Raw genomic sequence first — 19,259 nt, 5'->3', positions numbered from 1 at the left:
TGATCTTCAAAGAGTCTTCATATGGAGCAGAGAAACAAAATCAGCAGAATGCATGCCCTGTATGGCATCTGCTGGAAAAAATGTTCCAGAAAATCAACTATGACATCAGGACACGGGGTTTTATGTTGGTTTCCTAATTCTGCTACTTCTTCACACTGGACCATAAGCAGTAAGAAACTTAATCTTTTGAACAATAAAACCTTTCTCTGTAATGTGTAAATGGGAATCAAGCCTCTCACAAAGAAATGGTAAGGCCCAAGTGAGATGACCATTGTGAAACAGGGACTTAGCATCAACAATAGTATTACTATTTTTAGTAGGAAAAGGACTTATTAATACTTGAAAATGGTAAAACAGATGATTTTGAATGTTCCCAGCATAAAGAAATGTGAGCGAGACAATGTGCATGCCAGTTATTCTGTCTGCTTAAATTATTTTATTTCATATACACAGATACTTGAATAAGCAGGACATTTGAGGGCAAACTTGTGGGATGAAGGAGTGGTATAATCTAACTGATAGCAAATCTAAGGAAGATCAAACTACAATAGATGATCAACAAGGAAGAATTGCTCTACTGCACTAGAAACCTTCATGAACACTGGAAAGCAGTAGGTTGTAGTCATTGGATTCAAGCAGACAGCAACCATGAGTGTTTTATGCTCCGCTCTCTCCTGAGCTTCCCATGTGGTCCCAGAAAACACTAGTATAAATGATGAGAAGAATGGTAATTGCCCCAGGAAGAGAGGATACCAGGGCAATATCAGGCCCCTGCCAACAAAGTCTTACTATGTCTCAGTTTCCTCTTCTGAAAGTAGGAGTAATAGCAGAACTATCTGATTGTGCCACTGGCTTGGGATCATATATTAAAAATGAATAAACAAATCCTGACAGAATCACTGTTATTTATTGGCATCATGCATAATCTGCTATACCTGGTTTGCCTATTTTGGCTCATATCCTGGTGTTTCTCTGCTCTTCTCTGGCTCAAGGAGCCAATGAGTTTGTCTTCCCTGTGGATCCTGGGATCCAGCCCCACAAAGCATCTCTATACACTGGCCTCTCTCTGTCTGAGTCTTTTCCTCTAAAGTCACTGTGTATGAGCAAACCAAGAGCACCCCTGGCCTGGCCGTCACCTCCAAGCTGAGCTCAGCGCTGGGCTTTGAGGGTGAGTGACTGACTCCCTGCTAGGCCCTTTATTGTGGTTTCCTGATTGGTTCAGGATGGCTGGGCCTTTGCTACCCCCTTCCCCAAGTGAATTCCCAGTCTTGCCAGAGGCTGAAAGGAGAGTGACTTAGTCATTAGCTCCTCTGGCAACAGCCACTGGCAATAGTTCAAGGCAGCTTAAAAAACATGGCAACAAGTGGCTGCAATATGTATTTCAAAAGCTAACAGACAAGAAAAGGAAATGCAAACCAGAAAAGGCAGGGATAGAAATGTCTGAACCCAGAGACACATGCAGACAGGCACTGGGTACTTCAGTGTTCTTAGACCCTAGAGGTAAAGGATATGGCACTGGATCAGCAAGGCAGTAGGACGGAATGGTAAGGTGAAGATTGAGGACCACTTTTACCTTCTTCCATTCACAAACGTGAATGATGATTTTCTGTGTATTCTAGAAGATGACAGCCAGGCATACCTGGCCCAGGAAGGGTGCCCTATGCTGTACCAAACCCAAGGAGAATTTTGTTGACTTGCATTATTGGGATTCAAGGCTTTGCTGAGTTGGACCTTTAGAATCCAACCTGTGTGAGAAGACACAGGGAAGGATGATAAATGAGTTGAGGTCTATCCCATCCATTCTACTCCAGGTTAGCTGCCTCTTACAATGTGCAGTGGTAAAGGAAGCTAAGGACAGTAATGCTGTATAGAAGTTGAAATATCTTTTGTCCAAGTTGGATTGTCGATCATTATTTTATTGCTGGCGTTGGGACTAAACATATTGCAGATGCCTTGCACCTATGTTGTGTTGTTATTAACATGATATAGTAGAAGAGTTGGATAAAACTTGTCTCAAATCTCTTATTTTCCATCATTTGGTCTATATGGGATTTACATTTTTATTTGATTGTTTTAAAGGATTTATACAGAGGGTTTCAAGTCAATATACTGGTTTACAAGTACAATGTACTTAATCAATGTCACCCCTTTCATCATCTTTTAATTTGATAATTTCTAGAAAGAAGAGAAGACAGGAAGGTTCCAGATTATTCTAGAAAATGTGATGAACATCCACAGAGCAACAGCTGAGTTCATGCTTCTATCTGCAAGTTGTGTGGCACAATCTTAGAAGGTTATCGGCTAAGCCATCTTTTCCCTTTCTTTCCACTGACTGGAGTGGTCAATCCCAGAAAGACTAGGGGATATATGCATGAGCTTTGTCTTCTCTTCTTTCTTTTCTCTGAAAATCAGTGTACCATAAGGAGAAAATACTGTACAAAATATTTTGAGAAAGACAGAGGGAAAATTTTTCAATTAGTTCTGAGTTCTGCATCTTCCTGTGAGGTATGTAGCTCTGGGTATAATATTCAATGCTATGGGTCTCTTTCTCTAATGAATAAATGGGATAATGGTCCCTGACTACCCTGCATATACAGTTGCCCTCTTCCCAGAGCTTCTCATCGCAGAGATGTCTTGTACAACTTGTTTTTACATTGTTATCTTTACCATCATCACTGTCTACTTTATAAAACCTGTTTACTTCAGCAGAGTCTCAGTGTCACATGCCATCCAAACACAAGGGCTCAGGCCACGCGTCCCACAAATCCTGATACCACCCAGGCAGATGAAAGGTTGGGTGTTAATAGGGCTTATCATTGGAGTGTAGGAATGAGGGAGTTCAGCTGGGCTGGAGAAAGATGACATGTGTCTAAGTGGGCAAAAGGAGGTCTTTCCAGAGCCATCGCCTGGCCTGTCAGCTATGGGGTGGGCGGTGGGGACAAAAATGCAAAAATACCATCTTAGATGTGGTTCCTATAAAAAGATGGCCTTTGTCCTCGGTAGAGAGACAATGGAGTTTGATCTGAGCTTAGACTTGGAGGAAACTGATGGGCAAGGATAGCCCAAATTAAAACACACACACACACACACACACACACACACACACACACACACATCTAAACTATAACACTTAGAAGTATAATCTTTGATTTTTCCCCTCTTAGTTGTATAAGTCCAATAGATTTGGTTTTAAAAATAAGGCAGTGTATTATAATCCAAAAGCCTACTCAAGGACTCCAAACAGAGTGAAATAGGCTATTTCACTCAATCCTGGAAATCTCCTGGCAAGAACCAGGATGTTGTTGAGTGCCAGGTCTTTCCTCCTATAGAGAACAAAGAGGACACAGAACAGAGCTTTGAGAGGGCAGTACATCCTCAGTGAGATCCTTTGGAGATGGACAGATGCTCTTGGAATTCAAGCGAGTGGGTTTGTATTTTTTAATAGAATGAAGGAAATGAACAACAAAAATGACTATAGTGAGAACAACTGTCATCATAGTACTCCATCAACAATAGAAATAATAATAAAAGTCTCCCAGACATGGGGAGAAAGATTGGCAAGGAAGAGGCGATCTAAAAGGGAAGAACAGAAAAGGCTGGCTAAGGGGAAATCATTTTTTAGTTCTGATTTTATATCAAATAACAATGAGATACTTTGCATATTATCTTTGCTTAATCTTCACCAGCATCTCCTGTCATTTTTTCAGACAAGAAATTTAAACAAAGATACTAGACAATCTCTCCATCTTATAGGTAGTGGGTGTCAGAGATGGAACTGTTGCCCAGGCTTTGTGAGTACTTACTAGGTGGCCAGTGAGTGTAGTTCAAACACTGAGCTATATTGATCTTGAAAGGCATCTCTATAGCTAGCATTGTATTCTTGGAGTAAACCTCCTTTCAATTCACATATGTGATTAGATCCTCATTTTTATTTTTCATTACCTTTTCTTTTTCTTCCCATTCTCCTAATACAGGTTTATTTATATAGCAAGACATGTTCAGATACATAACTTTCGATGGCCCTGTTTCTGCACAGAGGGAAGACAAAGACTCAGTACTCTAGGCTGGTGTCTTTTAACAAGTTTTCTGTAGGACGGAGCCCTTCTTTCTTCTTTCTCTGTGCAGTGAATCTCATCTGGCTTACTTTTGTGTCTTCTCATCTTTCTTCTTAAGCTGGGAATATTTTTTTTCCTTCTTGGGAGCACTTGTTTCCAATAAATCTTCACTTGTTTTCTTTAAGTTGTTCAGTTATTTTAAATTTCTTCTTCCACAGTCTTCTGTCTACATTTCTGCTTTCCATCCGAGCCACTTGGTCTTCTCTCTTTCTGGAAACATGACAAAGGAAGGTACTAGACAGAAACGTAAAAGAGTCCTGCCTGCTCCTAGGAGCAGAAAATGTGGCAAATGAATAAATCACACCCATACTTTTATCTCAGACTGACTAGTGCCATAGCTATACACAGTTTGACTTGTTACTAGGATAGTCAATTTGGTCTCAATAAAGACAGTTACTTTGAGCCTGGCATGGTAGCTCACACCTGTAATCCTAGCTACTCAGGAGGCTGAGATCTGAGGATCATAGTTCAAAGCTAGCCTGGGCACTAAAGTCCATGAGAATCTAATCTCCAATTAACCACCAGAATACCAGAAGTGGCATTGTGGCTCAAGGGGTAGGGCAGTAGTCTTGAACTGAAGAGTTCAGGGACAATGCCCAGGCCCACAGTTCAAGGCCCATGCCCAACAAAAAAAGGCAGTTATTTTGACACTGAGCAGAGTCTTGAACTCCAGTGCTTCTGTGTATGCTGTCAGAATCATGGTAGGAAGGATTTCCACAAAGTAATTTATAAAGCAATGATTCACAAACATACCAATACAAACATACAGGTAGGTTGTAGAATGCACACCTAGACAGTGTAATACCTTGAGATAGCCACACTAGAGCTTGGTCACCACCTGGATCTGAAGAGATGAAGGACAAAAAACGTCCCATGGACTTCCCCCCAAAGAAAGGTCATATGGCAAGAATTATAATCTCTGTAATCTCTTTTATTATTAAGTAACTGTACAAAAGGATTTCAATTCAAGCAAGATTATGGAGCTATAACTTTGACAAGCAGATGCAACTCTCCATGGCACATTATAGAAAGAGAGATGAGAGAAGATGAGTTTTCATCTCTTTCCCCGTTCTCTTTGAATATGCCTACTGGGACTACACATTGGTTGTTCTGTAAAGGTCAAAAGAACTTGTGAAGCGTGATTCTTGTTGGACTTCCAGTTGGAATCAGGATAACAATGGATGAAGAATCATGAGGTAGGGTTCATGAAAGGTAGCCAGAAGAGTGTGCAGCGATGTGTGTATGCCTTTGTATTGTACACATACATACTCATGCTTGAATATATCAGGCTGGTGCAAAGTCTTTATATTTTCTTCAAAGGTAGAATCACTCAGAGACAGCCCCTTCCTCTGTGTTGTCTAGAAAAGTTAATGAGTACCTGCTTTTCTTCTTATCCTATTTGTGAATGTGTAAAGAATGGGGAAAAGTAGTAGAAGTAGTGGCTTTCTGTGGTTTAGGAAATTGTCTTCAAGTATCAGGTGGCGAAAGTTTGGGTTTAAAGTAGAGATAGGACACAGATAAAATGTTGTTCCCATTTTGAAGATTGCCCTCCAGGAGAAGTAAATGTTAAGACAAAGGTGAATGTTTCCCTTTGGGGTAGAATGCTCTACCATCTCTTCTGAGCAGATGATGTAGAACCTTATCCAACTAGGCCATTAAGTTAAGATTAAAAAGGCTTTGCAGGGAGTTACAGGTAAGAGTGGAGTCCAGTTAAGTCAAGAACCTAGAAAAGACCTAAAGTAAAGAGATTCGTAAAGATAAAGCAAGTTGCTAAGTATTTAATGACTGTCACATTATAGAATCCCTTTAAATAAAACACATTATCTGTACTCCATTATAGCTCTTGTTGTTTTGTTGTATGTCCTAAGCCTGTCTTTTTCTCTTGTTACATTGGAAAAGCACAGAGGTAGTCTTTTGGAAGAATGGACTACTGGTGTTAGTATAACATAAGAACTTTACATAGAACAGGGGTTTACTTTGAACCTCACTGAGTTGGAACAGCGCACTTCAGTTTTTCTATTTTTTCTTTTTTTGGCTGGTCCTAGGGCTTGAACTCAGGGCCTGGGCATTGCTCTACAGCTTCCTCAAGTCTCTACCAGTTGAGCCATAGAACCACTTCCACAGACTTCATTTAAATGAATCAGTTTCTTTTTTCTTTGTGGTTCTTTTATTCCATTTAATAGAGTTGCAGCACATAGACAAGAAAAGGAGATGAGCATGTATATTTGGAATCCAATTCTTGCCCTTCTAGTCCTACAGCCACTCTGGTATTACAATCCTCATCTTACAGAAGAGTAAGCTGATCACAACAAAAATTATATGAGTTTTCCAAGGTCTCCTGATGTTAATACCATATTGAGCATTATAACCCCAATCAATCTTCCTTTCCCTATTAATATAGTCTCTTTCTAGTCCAAGTTCTTTTGCAGCTGTGTCCCTTTGAGCTGAGAGAGGGCATAACTTTCTTTCTTCAGAAAACCTTGTTTCCATTAGAATTTAATTTAGATTTAATAAAATGCTTAATGAATCTTAATTAAACCTAAACTGAACATTAAAAATGATTTAACAAGGTTTAATAGTGATGTGAGAGATCACACAATTCTACTTCAATAAATATTTTCCTAATAACAAATAACCATTTCATTAGTGAGGGAAAATGTTGCCATTAAGTCTAAATTAAATTAAATTATCCATAATTTACTGGCATAGTTAACAGTATGTGTTAGTGAAAAATATGTAAAGTTTTCCCCATCCCACCCTCCTGCTTTAAGAATTACTCCCGTCTAGAGAATTTTAAAAGACACTGAATGTGTAATGAGAAGATGGTCTGAAGCCAGTGGAGTCTTCTCTGGGATTCTGCATTCTTCAATAGCACAGAACACGAGGCAAGGGAGCAAGAAGACAGGGGACTTTCCATCAAGACCATATGAGTTTCCATCAAGGCAACGGTCATAAAATCAGATGCCAACACAAGTGAGCAAAGACAGTGGAAACTTAGGGAATTCTGGCTCAAGGAAAAAGAAGGAAAAAATTGTCAGGGGTAATATGGAGGAACTGGCTGAGAAAGACAGGTGTAAGAGAAGGGACCAGCACATATATTTCACATAATTGCCTGTGATACTATTCTGTTTTCATTATTATTTTATTATGACTCTGCTTGCAGAATGTTTGGCAAGTCCTGTAGTAAAGAGATACGTTTCTCAAGAGCCTCTGACCACTGATGAGTTTTATGATAGTTTGCAATAAATTTAATTCTTTCATTTGCTCAATAAGTAGTTATTGTGGCTCCTACTCATAATCCTAGATACTCAGGCGTCTGAGATCCAAAGATTGCAGTTGGAAGCCAGGCCAGGTAAAAAAGTGTGCGATAGTCTTACCTCCAATTGACCAGCAAAAAAGCTAAAATTGGAGACGTGTAGAGTGTCAACTCTGAACAAAAGACCCAAGCTACAGGGTGAGGTCCACATTCAAATAGACAGATGGATGGATGGATGGATGGATGGATGGATGGATAGATAGATAGATAGATAGATAGATAGATAGATAGATAGATAGACAGACAGACAGATGAGAGTGTACTACCATGTAAAGATTTTCTGATAGCTATATTTTAAATATAAAAATAAATTGAATAACATATTCTACCTATAATTTTAATGTGTATTCAATACAAAGTTATTAGCTAAAATGTTGTCTTCTTGTTTATACAAGATACTTGAAATGTGGTGCACATTTTGTCTTTGTAGCACCTCTCAATTTGGACTAACTGCATTTCAAATGTTCAATACAAAGCCACATTAGCCACATGTGGTTTGTGGCCATTCTGTTGGACAGCATGAGTGTCATGACTCTCAAAGTATTATCCACAAAAAATTGGGGAATATGAGGAAAACGATGGAATTTGTAAACAAGCACTGAACCAGGAATTATTGTCCATTGACAGATTTTTCCTATTAGAGGAATGACTTTGTTCCTGCATAAACCAGTGAATTTCTACTGGAAAGGCTAGGATTGATTCAGTAATAGAGAAGGAGAGAATAAAAGTTCTAGAGGAAAATAAGGACTAAGAAAAGCAGAACTAGAAGGTTTTCTCTCTTATCAAAGTCATTGCCATTGGAATGAGGACACTGGAGTAAGATTCTGTTTTGCAACATTAAAAAGCAGCCTAAAGTAAAGATGCCCTATCCATGAAATCCACTGATGAATTTGCCAAGACTTAGGGATGTGCCTGACCTTTAATGGGTGCTCACATAAAAAAAGGAAAGAAAGAAAGAAAGAAAGAAAGAAAGAAAGAAAGAAAGAAAGAAAGAAAGAAAGAGGAATAGAAACGAAAGAATTCTATAATGAATAAAGTGAAAGGGGAGAGCAGACAAAAAGAGCACATGCAGTTCTCTTGATTCTGGAATAAGGGTGCAAAACAAAATGAACATCCCAGATGAAGGAAGGACTGGTGATATCTTATCTCCATTCTTAGTCCAAGAGGGTAAAAAAGTTAAAACATCGACAGCTTTCCCATCTAAGGATCATTCATCATCTTTCCTGGGGATGAAATAAAAAGTTATACAAAATCTAGATTATGAATCCAACCCTCAATCTCTGCTTTCATCAATTGACCTTCCCATCTCTAGTGTTACTCTCTAGTGCTCTCAAAGTGACTACAGAGCCTGCATACATGTCAACATGCATCTCTTTCTTGCAGTTCCATTTGTCTCCACATGCTTGTGTACAATGCCCAGAACCATGCTTTTTCCCAGCAGTCCTACAAGAACAGCAGTTGTACCCATATAAGCAGCTGAAGAACAGAAATCACATCAGCATTTTTAACATGTGCGTATACCCCAACTAGACATTATTTTGACTATATATTCACAATTAAAATGTTTTATCAACCAAATGAGGAGAAACAAATTTTCTCTGGTTCCCATAAGTAAACCTAGAATGTCTGTAGAATTTCCATTCACCAGGCCAAAGTTCCTTGGTTCACACACCTCTAAGACATTGTTTTCTATGCGAATTGCTCTATCTATTCTTCTTCCAAGGAGTTAAAGAGACAATCTGACACTCGTATTATAAGGTACCCTCTTCTTAAGCTGAATAACCTTTAATGGTTCTCTGTTCTTAAATCAGATCATCTGTGTTAGATAGAAAAGCTGATCTTTGAAAATTCTCCTGCCTGAGCTAAACAATTCTATATCTGAGCTATCCTGCCAAGGAACTGGAAGCAATGTTTTTAAAAAGGCCAAGTTGTAAAATACCAATTTGTAGAAGTGCTAGATGTTTTCTCTGCAAACAAAGCATGCTAATTAGCAAAAGAATACACACCAAATACCTCTCTAGCCATGCTTTGTTATCTATTATTAGCTTTTCTATTGGAAAGAACTGAGGACACAGAATTTTAATATTTAAAAAAAAAGAATAAGTATTTCAGCTGTCTGGTTATTGTGAGCTGAAGACATCTGTATTTTTAATTAGCCCTTTCATAAATGTGATTATGGGATGTCATGTGATCACCCTTGAAATCCACACCTGGAACCTTAAAATGAGGGTGTTCAGTGTCCAAGGGCTTGGCCAGTACAGAGGGAAGTCCTGGCAGCTGCATTAGCAGCGTTATCAAGACAACTCCAGATCCAAATGACTTTCCTGTCTGTAAATTAAGTAATAATATAAAAACAAAATTGACTTTGCCTAACAGGAAGGTACAAATATAACAGTGAGAACTTCCTGCCATGGGGCATTTGACATCCCTGTTAACACACACACACACACACACACACACACACACACACACACACAGAGAGAGAGAGAGAGAGAGAGAGAGAGAGAGAGAGAGAGAGAGAGAGAGAGAGAGAGAGAGAGAGAGAGAGAGAGAGAGAGAAGCCCAGCCCAGTAATTGAAGCCTGGCACAGTCCTTGGCCTCAGAATGCATGCAATGGCACCTCCCAGCATCTTCCTTCAGCAGGATGAAGAGGTTAGAGTCCTGAGAAGTGGGCAGAAGGATATTAACCTTATTATATGGAAGGGCCTGTGGACTCTAGTTTCTCTATTCTTTCAGAAAAAAAAACCATCATAGCTGGTGAACAATGCAATTAAATCCTTTTGGTTTTTTACCTCTGAGACTCATCCTGAGATATTACCCACTTTGTTTTCAGAATGTAGAAGACAGGGATCATGCAAATCAAGTCTTCCCATTGACAGAGGCCTGCAGTGTCTGTCAGGCTTATTTCCAGTCCATGTAGCAGGGACAACAGGGGGCCAGACTTTAGTGAAGAGGCTGATGGTGGCCGGTTTGGATTCTGTTGAAGGCTCACCAGCCTGAGTGTGAGTGGGAGAGGGGAAAAAACTCACGATGCATCTCACAACCTCTGCTCTCTAAGACACACAGTGAATCCTGGCCAGAAAGGTTTCAAATGTCGATTGCCTGCTTTTTTATATCAGAGGGGTTTACTTTTTACTTTTAACAATTGTCCCTTCCCAGTTCTTCTTTTTTGGGGGGAAAGGGGGTGGGTCGTGTGACTTGAACTCGACCTGGGCACTGTCCCTGAGCTCTTCAGCTAAAGGCTACCACCCTACCCTTGAGCCAAGTCCCACTTCCCATTTTCTAGAGCTTATTTAGAGATAAGAGCCTCAGGTCCTTTTGTGTTTGAGCTGGCTTTGAAGCCTGATCCTAAGATCTCAGCCTCCTGAGTATCTAGGATTATAGGCATGAGCCACCACATCTGGATTTCCCAGTTCTTATGAAGGGTGATTTTTAAAGTTCATGACACCTGAGAATAGGTGAAATTTCCCCTTCAGGTCACCTTTCACAGTGTGGTACTTGTTTTGATACTATGCAATTCCAATAGCATTAGGAGATGTTACTAATGGTGATCAAACTAACAATGATTAAGTGATCATTTGTCTACCTTCTCAGATGATTAGGGAATGCTTAAAATTCAAATATTAAAAGTGCAATAGCAGATATGTTTAGGAGGAACCAGGATTTTTGTTTTCAATAAACTTAAGTAATAATATTAAAAGATATGTTTGATTTACACAATAGCTTAAGTACACATTTCTGGAAAGCCTAAACAACCTAGGTAGAGTGGCTCATTCCTATAATCTCAACTTGAGGCAAGGGCTGGGAGGGTCTCAATGTGAGAGCATCCAAAGCAGAAAGTTAGTGAGACCCCTTTGAACAAATAAGTTACTTTAAATCTGTAATCTCAACTTTTCAAAAGACACTGGTAGAACCTGCTGTCCAAGGCCATCAGGCAAAATCAAGAGTTCCAATATGAAAAATGAGCACTGCAAGGCTCTGAGTTTAAACCCAGAAACACACACACATACACACACACACACACACACACACACACACACACACACACACACACACGCCCCACATGAAAAGAAAGTCCAAATATACATTGCAAACTTCAAATATTTTCTATCAAATGAAAGACATTTTGGTGAAAACAGTGAGCTCTGGTGGCTTTCAAGCCATCCTTCATTAAAAATCTCGTTACAGTATCTCACTTTGTTATCTGATATATTGGATATATTTGTATTTGGTTATTTGAAATTGGATAGGGAAGGGGGGAAAACAAGATGGGGGGGTGGGACCAAAACATGTGAACGGGTATCAATGTATGTGAATTAATGCACCTTCTATCTGGCAAATATCATGTAACCCTTTTATTAATTACAATAAAAAATATCAAAAAAAAACCTTAGATTCGTTTCAGAAAATAAGGGCATCTACATTTCCAGATTTGAAGGGGTACTGATAGAGAAGCAGTGATAAGAGTTCGGACATCAGAGGGTACAATTTTGAGGTCGCCACTCCAGGGTGTGTACTGCCTTTTGGGACTCATGGCTCCGCATGACCTATCAAACATGGGTCATTCTTACCTGAGTTAGGACAGCTCAGCAGTACCTAAAGGAATGCTGCCTACTTGCTCCAGGTGGGCCCCAACAGAAGCAAGAGTCTCTGGTCACATTCTGCTATATTAAAATCCAAGCTTACAGGCAGTCATCCCCTTTCCTAGCAGATGCACAGATTGCAAGCTTCCCTGGAACATGAGTTGAAGAACACAATGCATGGTTTCATCTACTTCTTCATTCCAAATCTAGAAGTAAGCCTCCAAGATGTATCTGCTATACACTGTCCTTATGTGGGAGAAAAAAAAAACAGAAACAAAGACCTAGAAACCAGAGCAACATGGAGGATCCGTGAGCCTGGTATGGCTCTGCTTCTACCAGAAGCCACCGAGTGTAGGAACATCTGAGTGTCCTGAGCCACATCAGTCACTTTCCCAATTCCTAAAACAAAGTCACTACGATCAAACTCTTGTCTATTCAATACTCCTACTAATGCTTGTGAGTTCACGAGGGCTACAAAAACAGGAAAATAAATATTCCCTCTCTTATTCTTAGAAGCATCCTTTTCAGCCTCACCTGTGCTCTGCTTCAAAAATATTTATGAAAGGAAAGAGTCATACTCTTTCCTATGAAAGAGTCCATGCTTTCCCTACAGTTGTATAAAAGGACAGGACACCAATAATCTCACATTTAATTGTATTGATGGTTGTCCTACTATGAAAATGCCTTTACTGTTTTAATATATAATTTGATATATTTGATTTCCTTTATGTTTTCTGCTTTCTGTGCCATCCTTAGGGAGACTGAATCTACATAGACATTATTTATTCACTGGACTTTCTACAATATTTTACAACAGTTAAGAAGTCTGAGATGTTGTTCATGGTTGCATAGCTAGGAGATGACTAAGTTAGATTCATGGTATAAACCCTGCATTATCACAAATATTGATCTACTTGTGAGGCACTGTGCTGTTTGTCACCCATAATCAAAGGGTTCATTAATTCATCCATCCTTCCATTCTGAAAAATCCTTTTCCTTCAACATCTCCAAGTCAACAGGTCTTTGATGTGATGTATTCAGGCTGGGTTAACCTGATTTGAAATAACCTTAACTTAGAAAACAAGATTTGGATCTTGAAGACCAGTGCATACATTTTATAACATGAACTCAATTAATATTTCTACTGAATCTTCTTCACCCAAAGCTCAGCATTTGATGAGAATAGCAGCATCCCCCATTTCAACTAACTGAAGAAAAGTAATATGAAATGCAGACACTCCCTGAAAATGAGGGCTCTCAAAAAAGCAGGTCAGTGTTCTTTAAAATGCATGTTCTTTCAAGATGATATCATAAAAGAACACATTATTTATGTATACTTAATATTTTCTCAATAATAAAGAAGAAAGAAATCTGTGATGGAACACCCACTGGAGATACTTAACATTCAATGTCCACTTCCAGAAAAGAAACTAACAGTAGAGTTGATCGTGCCATTGCTATACATCAACAACAGAATGGATACCACAATTTTAAAGTTTTATTAAGATTCAACTGAGAAAACCACAGGGAGAAGGCGAATAGAGGAGTTACTTGTGGCAGTACTAATATAGAGTAGATGTAAAATGAATGTGGTTTTGCCTAAATGTGTTGTAAACAATACAATCTTTTTATAAAAATGAGTTGTCTTCTTTATTGAAATTTATTCATGATATTTTCCCTCCTTAAAATAATTGAGGGAACTTTGTGAATTATCTAATAGAGAGTTTCTTGGCATAAAACTGTAAGAAGATGGTAACTATTTTAGGGTCTAGGATAGCTAGATTGGGAAAGATCTGGATAAGCAATGACTTTGTATATGAAGGCTTAAGTCACCACTCACGCTTTATGATTTCATTGGAGAATACAAGTTCCAGAGCTGGTTTTTAAAAAACAAACAAATAAAAACTCTGATTAGAAATTAGCTCCCTTATGGATAGGATGAGATGATATTACTGCTTGATCAGATAGACTGTTTTTGTTTAGTAATGCCTGCTGTGGGCATGGAAACCATGAATAACAGCATACATGCTGTCTGCTCAGATTTAGCTCAAACCCACCATTGTACCTAAGAGGAAACTGAAGTTCCAAGATTGCTGAATGGCTAGTTTAGCTCTCACAGTAGCTAAATAATGCCGTGAACACAGTCTCCCACATATATAGTGAAAGTGTAGAAGTGAATTTCAGGCTGACTCATTTTCAGTATTAAATTCTTTCCAGCCTTCTCCACTCACCTTTCTTCATTAAACATTGTTGACTAAATCTATGCTATTATTTTTCTCATGAAGATACAGGATTAATTTTATAATATAGGTCAAAAGACAAAAATTGCAGTTAAACTTTGCAGTAACACCAAGAATATCAGAAGGCACTTGCCTCAAAAGTGAGACATTCAACTTTTATATCTTTTTTTTATTGCTGTTAGAAACAAGCCCACCATGCATGCTATGCCATACTGCAATGCACTGTTCTGAGCAAGCTTCCCTATTATTTTCCCTCCATTACGACCACCAAGACCAGCATTCAGATCCGATGGGAAAGGGAAGAGGGTTCAACTTTTATATCTTATTCTAAACATCTCCCACTTTAAAAATGTGAAGCAGGGGCAGATAAAGGACAAAAGTCATCTCTATAGTCTGCAATAGAAGGTATTGATTTGGCAGGGCCAAGAGCATGTCATTGTTATATATGGTGCTGGACAGGATTGGTGCACAGCAGATAGTATTGCTCAATAGTAATAAATAATAATTATGTATAGGGATTGTCTCACTGATGCTCCATTCTCCAGCCTTCACCAATAATCACAATCTGGTTCTTGCATAGACCTCCCTCTCTCTTATTCTAACAAGGCAGTAATTCATTATAGGCCCATGGATGGTCTATACATCTTTTCTAAATGTGCCTTTCTTACGGGCACATAAGGTGATCATAAGTTTAATTAAAGGTCATGACAGCATCCTGGTCTCTGGTGTCTCTTAAGTCTGTATGGTTACCGCTGACCTTCTCTGACACTGAGAGTCTGGCACATCCTCCAGGCATAAGAACCCATGAGCCAAGATTCCATGGCTAAGATTTGGTCCATATCACACAAGGAAAACAGATTCTGAAGAAGCTTGATCACTGACTTTATGTAAAGGCTTAAATCACCTCTAGGTTTCATGATCTCACTGAAAAACAACAGTTCCAGATTAATCTAAAACTATTTTAAAAAACTTAAGAGCAATAAGAGAGCTAAATGGGGACATTTTAATAATAATAATTAAAAAAAACTCTAAGACTCAGGTGGTTAACACCCAGAGATCCCCTCCTCCTTGATGATGACGTCAGATGGAGTTTCGGATCAAGTAGGATCCTGGATATGTGCCTAAAATCTCAAGTAGCATCAGTAATGAAGTCTTTCCTATGGGGAAAATAAGCTGTGTGCCCCTCTGGTTCAGCTTTCAGTCTGTCTATAATATGTGTTAGGTGTTAACTTTCAAGTTATTTATTTAACTTCACCTATAAATGGGGATTATAAAAATTATCTCTGAGTCAGCCAGCATAAAAAGAAAATACCTAACTTCAAGATGTTTTTGATGATTTGTAAAAATATTGAGTATTTTTATTCTATGACATGAAAACTATATCAACGTTAATACAATTTATAATTGTTCGAAATGGGAGACGATTGTGATGCTTCAAATTTTGGTTGCCCAAGGGTAATACTTGAAACCCAATCTATCCTAGATCATGCAAAATCTTGAAGCAAAACAACAACAAAAATAACTAAAATTCAGAAGAGTTGTGATTGGTAAGTGGAGACATAGCCTTTGCTAATTTGAAAACCCTTACCCTGAAGGAATAACTACTTTCACAGGAGACAAGTGCATTTGTCTAATTTAACTTCAGAATCACTGTTCACCCCTGAAAAAAAGGCCTTGCATGTGTGAAGCCAGCAACAGAGCAGTTAGGAACTCTGGCATGGGTGCAGGGAGAGAGAGGAGGGAGGAGAGGGCGTGCAAGCAGGAGACAGGGAGTCAGCAGATCAATAAAACCACTTTGGGATAATGGCTGCAGCTGAAGAGGAGGAGTGGGGCTGGACTGCAGGCGAGCTTCATCACTGCCAGGAAAAGCCTATTTGCAGGAACAAAGGGCTTCATCTGTCCTGTCAGATCCAAGACCTCACTCAGCAGCTGCACCTACAGGGCACCCCTTAACATGCCCGGCTATCTGCCAGCTACCTGCCCACACGGCCTGATGCCAGTCTCATCGCTGGTCCCTGGAGCTGTGGGAACTCAATGTAAATACAGGGTCATGCAGAGCATGGGGTCAGGGGGATGGAGGATGTGAAAATACTACAGATTTACAAAGCCAGATAGATGTAGTTGGTGGATAAGGTTAATAGATACCTACAGGAAAAGCAGGAAAATAACCTCCATAGCTGCCAATGGCTGCAGACTCCTCCCCCATTTAAACTTCTGATACATCTTACTTTTTTGCCAGTACTGGGCTTGAGCTCAGGGTCTGAGCACTGTCCTTGGACTTTCTCAAGGCTAGAGCTCTACCACTTTAGCCTCAGCACCATTTCTTGCTTTTCCTATGTATGTGGTACAGAGGAATAGAACCCAGGTTCTAGGCCAAATTCCCAGCTCCTCACATCTTACTTTTTAAAGGTGGAAAAATGGACTGGCTTGTTCTTCAGTCTTTATTCCTTTCCAATTTTCCTCTATGGAGTGTGTTCCAGAGAGAAAAGGCTGCTCCTTCTGGCATAGGGACAGGAGATTAGGCAGAACTGAGGCCTAGTAATTACATGCATTGAGAGAAGTGACCACTGGACAGCAGGTACCAGTCTTGTAGGATAAAGAACTGCAAGTTCTAAGTATATACCAGGAGCCAGGCATAGAGATCAGCACTAGGAGCATGATTTTATAAGAAAATAAACTATGATTTTTCTGAGGTCAAATGATATACAAGTGGCAGAGCAAGGGGTCCAAACAAACCAATTCTGTCCAGCAGTAAAGCTTGTCTTCCTGGCTGGATCCCTCTGTCTCTTATTGTGGGTTTGGTAGCTCCATAGGAATAGTCAATATATCTGTTTTCTCCTAAAATGTAGACAATGACTATGTCTTTCCAAGATCTCAACTTAAGTGGGCTGAATGGCTGTACCATTTGAAGACTATATCATAGATCTCTTAGAAAGATGTCATCGATCTAAAGGCAAATGACTTAATGCAGTTCATGGGCCTGACACAAGATATGTTGCAGATAGATTATAGATAGTAAGCATAAAATACTAACATTGTAGATTGTTACTAAAGTATCTACTATATACTTTACACTAATTCTCATACTTAATTCTTGCCATGATCCCTGGGAGAGAGGCATTATTATACAGAATCGAAAACAGATTTTTTTTATCTCCAAAGAAGCCTCTCTAAGACTACTTTACTTCTCATCTATTCCTTGGGAAATTAACATAAGTATTAATACTCATGTTGCTTTTGACTTCTTTCAGAAACTTCCTCTTAATCTCATAAGTGAAATTAGTTAACAAAGCCTGTGCAGTCCAGAGCCCTCTATATATGCCTCTATTATTCTGCTGTGTATGGAAATCATTTTTGTATGATTTTCTCCCCCACTGAACTATGAGACAGACCCCCGTGTCTTTCTGGCTTACCTTGCTACAACCCCTAGCACAAAAATTCCACCATGAGCTGATAGCTCAGAACAGGTCTGGTTTGATAACATTCCCTTGAAAAGGTGTTGAAAGATTTCCTTTCCATTCCACTAAGTCAAAGGGATACTACAGAATTGCATATGAAGAAGGAGAGACTTCCTGGCCTCTTGCATTAAAGATAATCCAGTTGTCTCTTTCTGAGATATTCTTTCATATAATAGAAACCTTCTAGGCATGCCCAAGAGCCAAAAGAGAAATATACGGACACATAAGAGGCTGTAGGATAGAGTACCAAAGAGGATGAACTCTGAAGGCAGGCTGCTTTTATTTTTGAATCCTGTCTTCTATATTGGCCAGCTGAATAGATTTTCTGAAACTAATAACCGTAAATAAGCATGGATATATGTATATTTACATATATAAATGTATATATGTATGCATGTATAACCACAGATAATTTAGACAATGAGATTTGAAACGTTTCTTGTTGATGGGTGCTATCCTTTAGCTTTTTCACTCAAGGCTGGTACTCCATGACCTGAGCCAAAGCAACATTTGAACTTTTTAGTAGTTAATCAGAGTTATGAGTCTCATTGACTTTCTTGTCCAGACTAGTTTTGATCTATGATGCTCAGAGCTCAACCTCCTGAGTAGCTAAGGACTGTAGGCATGATCCAATGATGTCCAGTGTGAGGTGATGGTTTTTACATGAGATTTTGGAATTCGAGTTGACCTCGGAATGGGTTCATTAAAGATGCTGAGATGAAATCCATATATTATGCACATGATTAGGAATTTGAGGGACCACAACAGCTATGGGAACAGCTATGGGTTAAACTGTGTCATTCAAAAATGTATGTTCCTATCATAACACCAGGTACTTCTGAGAGTAAGCCAAATTAGGAGGATACAGGGTTTAGGTAAGCTGTCAATTCCGAAGACTGGTGTCATTTATAAGATACTCATGTGAAAACATAGTCATTCCTGGAGAATAACATGTCAAGCACAGGCCGAGACTGAGGTGAAACATCTACACTCTGTAGAATACCACTGACTACTTCTAACCATCAGAAGCTAGAAAGAAGCTAGAAAAGAAGGTTTTGCTCTAGAGCTAGGAGACCTTGATTTTGGATTCCTGGCCTCCATAAGTGCAATAGAATAAATATCTCTTATTTCAAGCTACCAATTGGTGGTAATTTATTAAAGCCCTAGAAAAGTAATGTACCTTGTATATAGAAACTCTAACCATTTCAAGAATTTAGTTGTCAAATATTTTAGATATCCTTCATAGAAAAATCCACTTCATCTACAAATCATATTTCTTTCTGTGTAATCTGTGTACATTTATTTCATCTTCTCTCACATAGTCCATGAAAATCACTGTGGTGTTTTGTTATACAAAGACATTTTAGTTACAACAAAAGCTTACCTTAGAAATCAGCAGTCTTGGGGCTGGGAGTTCGGACTAGTGGTAGAGTGCTTGTCCAGCATGTATGAAGACCAGGTTCAATTCCTCGGCACCTCATACTTAGAAAAAGCCAGAAGTGGCACTGTGGCTCAAATGGTAGAGTTCTTGCTTGAGAAAGCCCAAG

General features: G+C 39.1%; 1 protein-coding gene and 1 non-coding gene across 4 annotated transcripts in view; both read right to left on the bottom strand.

Annotated features, from left to right (window-relative positions):
- Nucleotides 1-19,259, bottom strand: part of LOC150050474 (uncharacterized) — a 542,379-nt gene that overhangs the window by 55,880 nt on the left and 467,240 nt on the right. The window lies entirely within an intron of this gene.
- On the bottom strand, nt 14,428-14,562 carry LOC150050476 (small nucleolar RNA SNORA61). Its single transcript, XR_016538745.1, has one exon. It is a non-coding gene; the product is annotated as a small nucleolar RNA SNORA61 (small nucleolar RNA).

The sequence above is a fragment of the Megascapheus bottae genome, chromosome 18 (genome assembly GCF_031878675.1).
Source record: "Megascapheus bottae isolate mThoBot1 chromosome 18, mThoBot2.hap1, whole genome shotgun sequence".
In the NCBI taxonomy this organism is placed as follows: domain Eukaryota; kingdom Metazoa; phylum Chordata; class Mammalia; order Rodentia; family Geomyidae; genus Megascapheus; species Megascapheus bottae.
The sequence above is the reverse complement of the archived record's forward strand: the minus strand, read 5'-3'. Positions and strand labels throughout refer to the sequence as shown.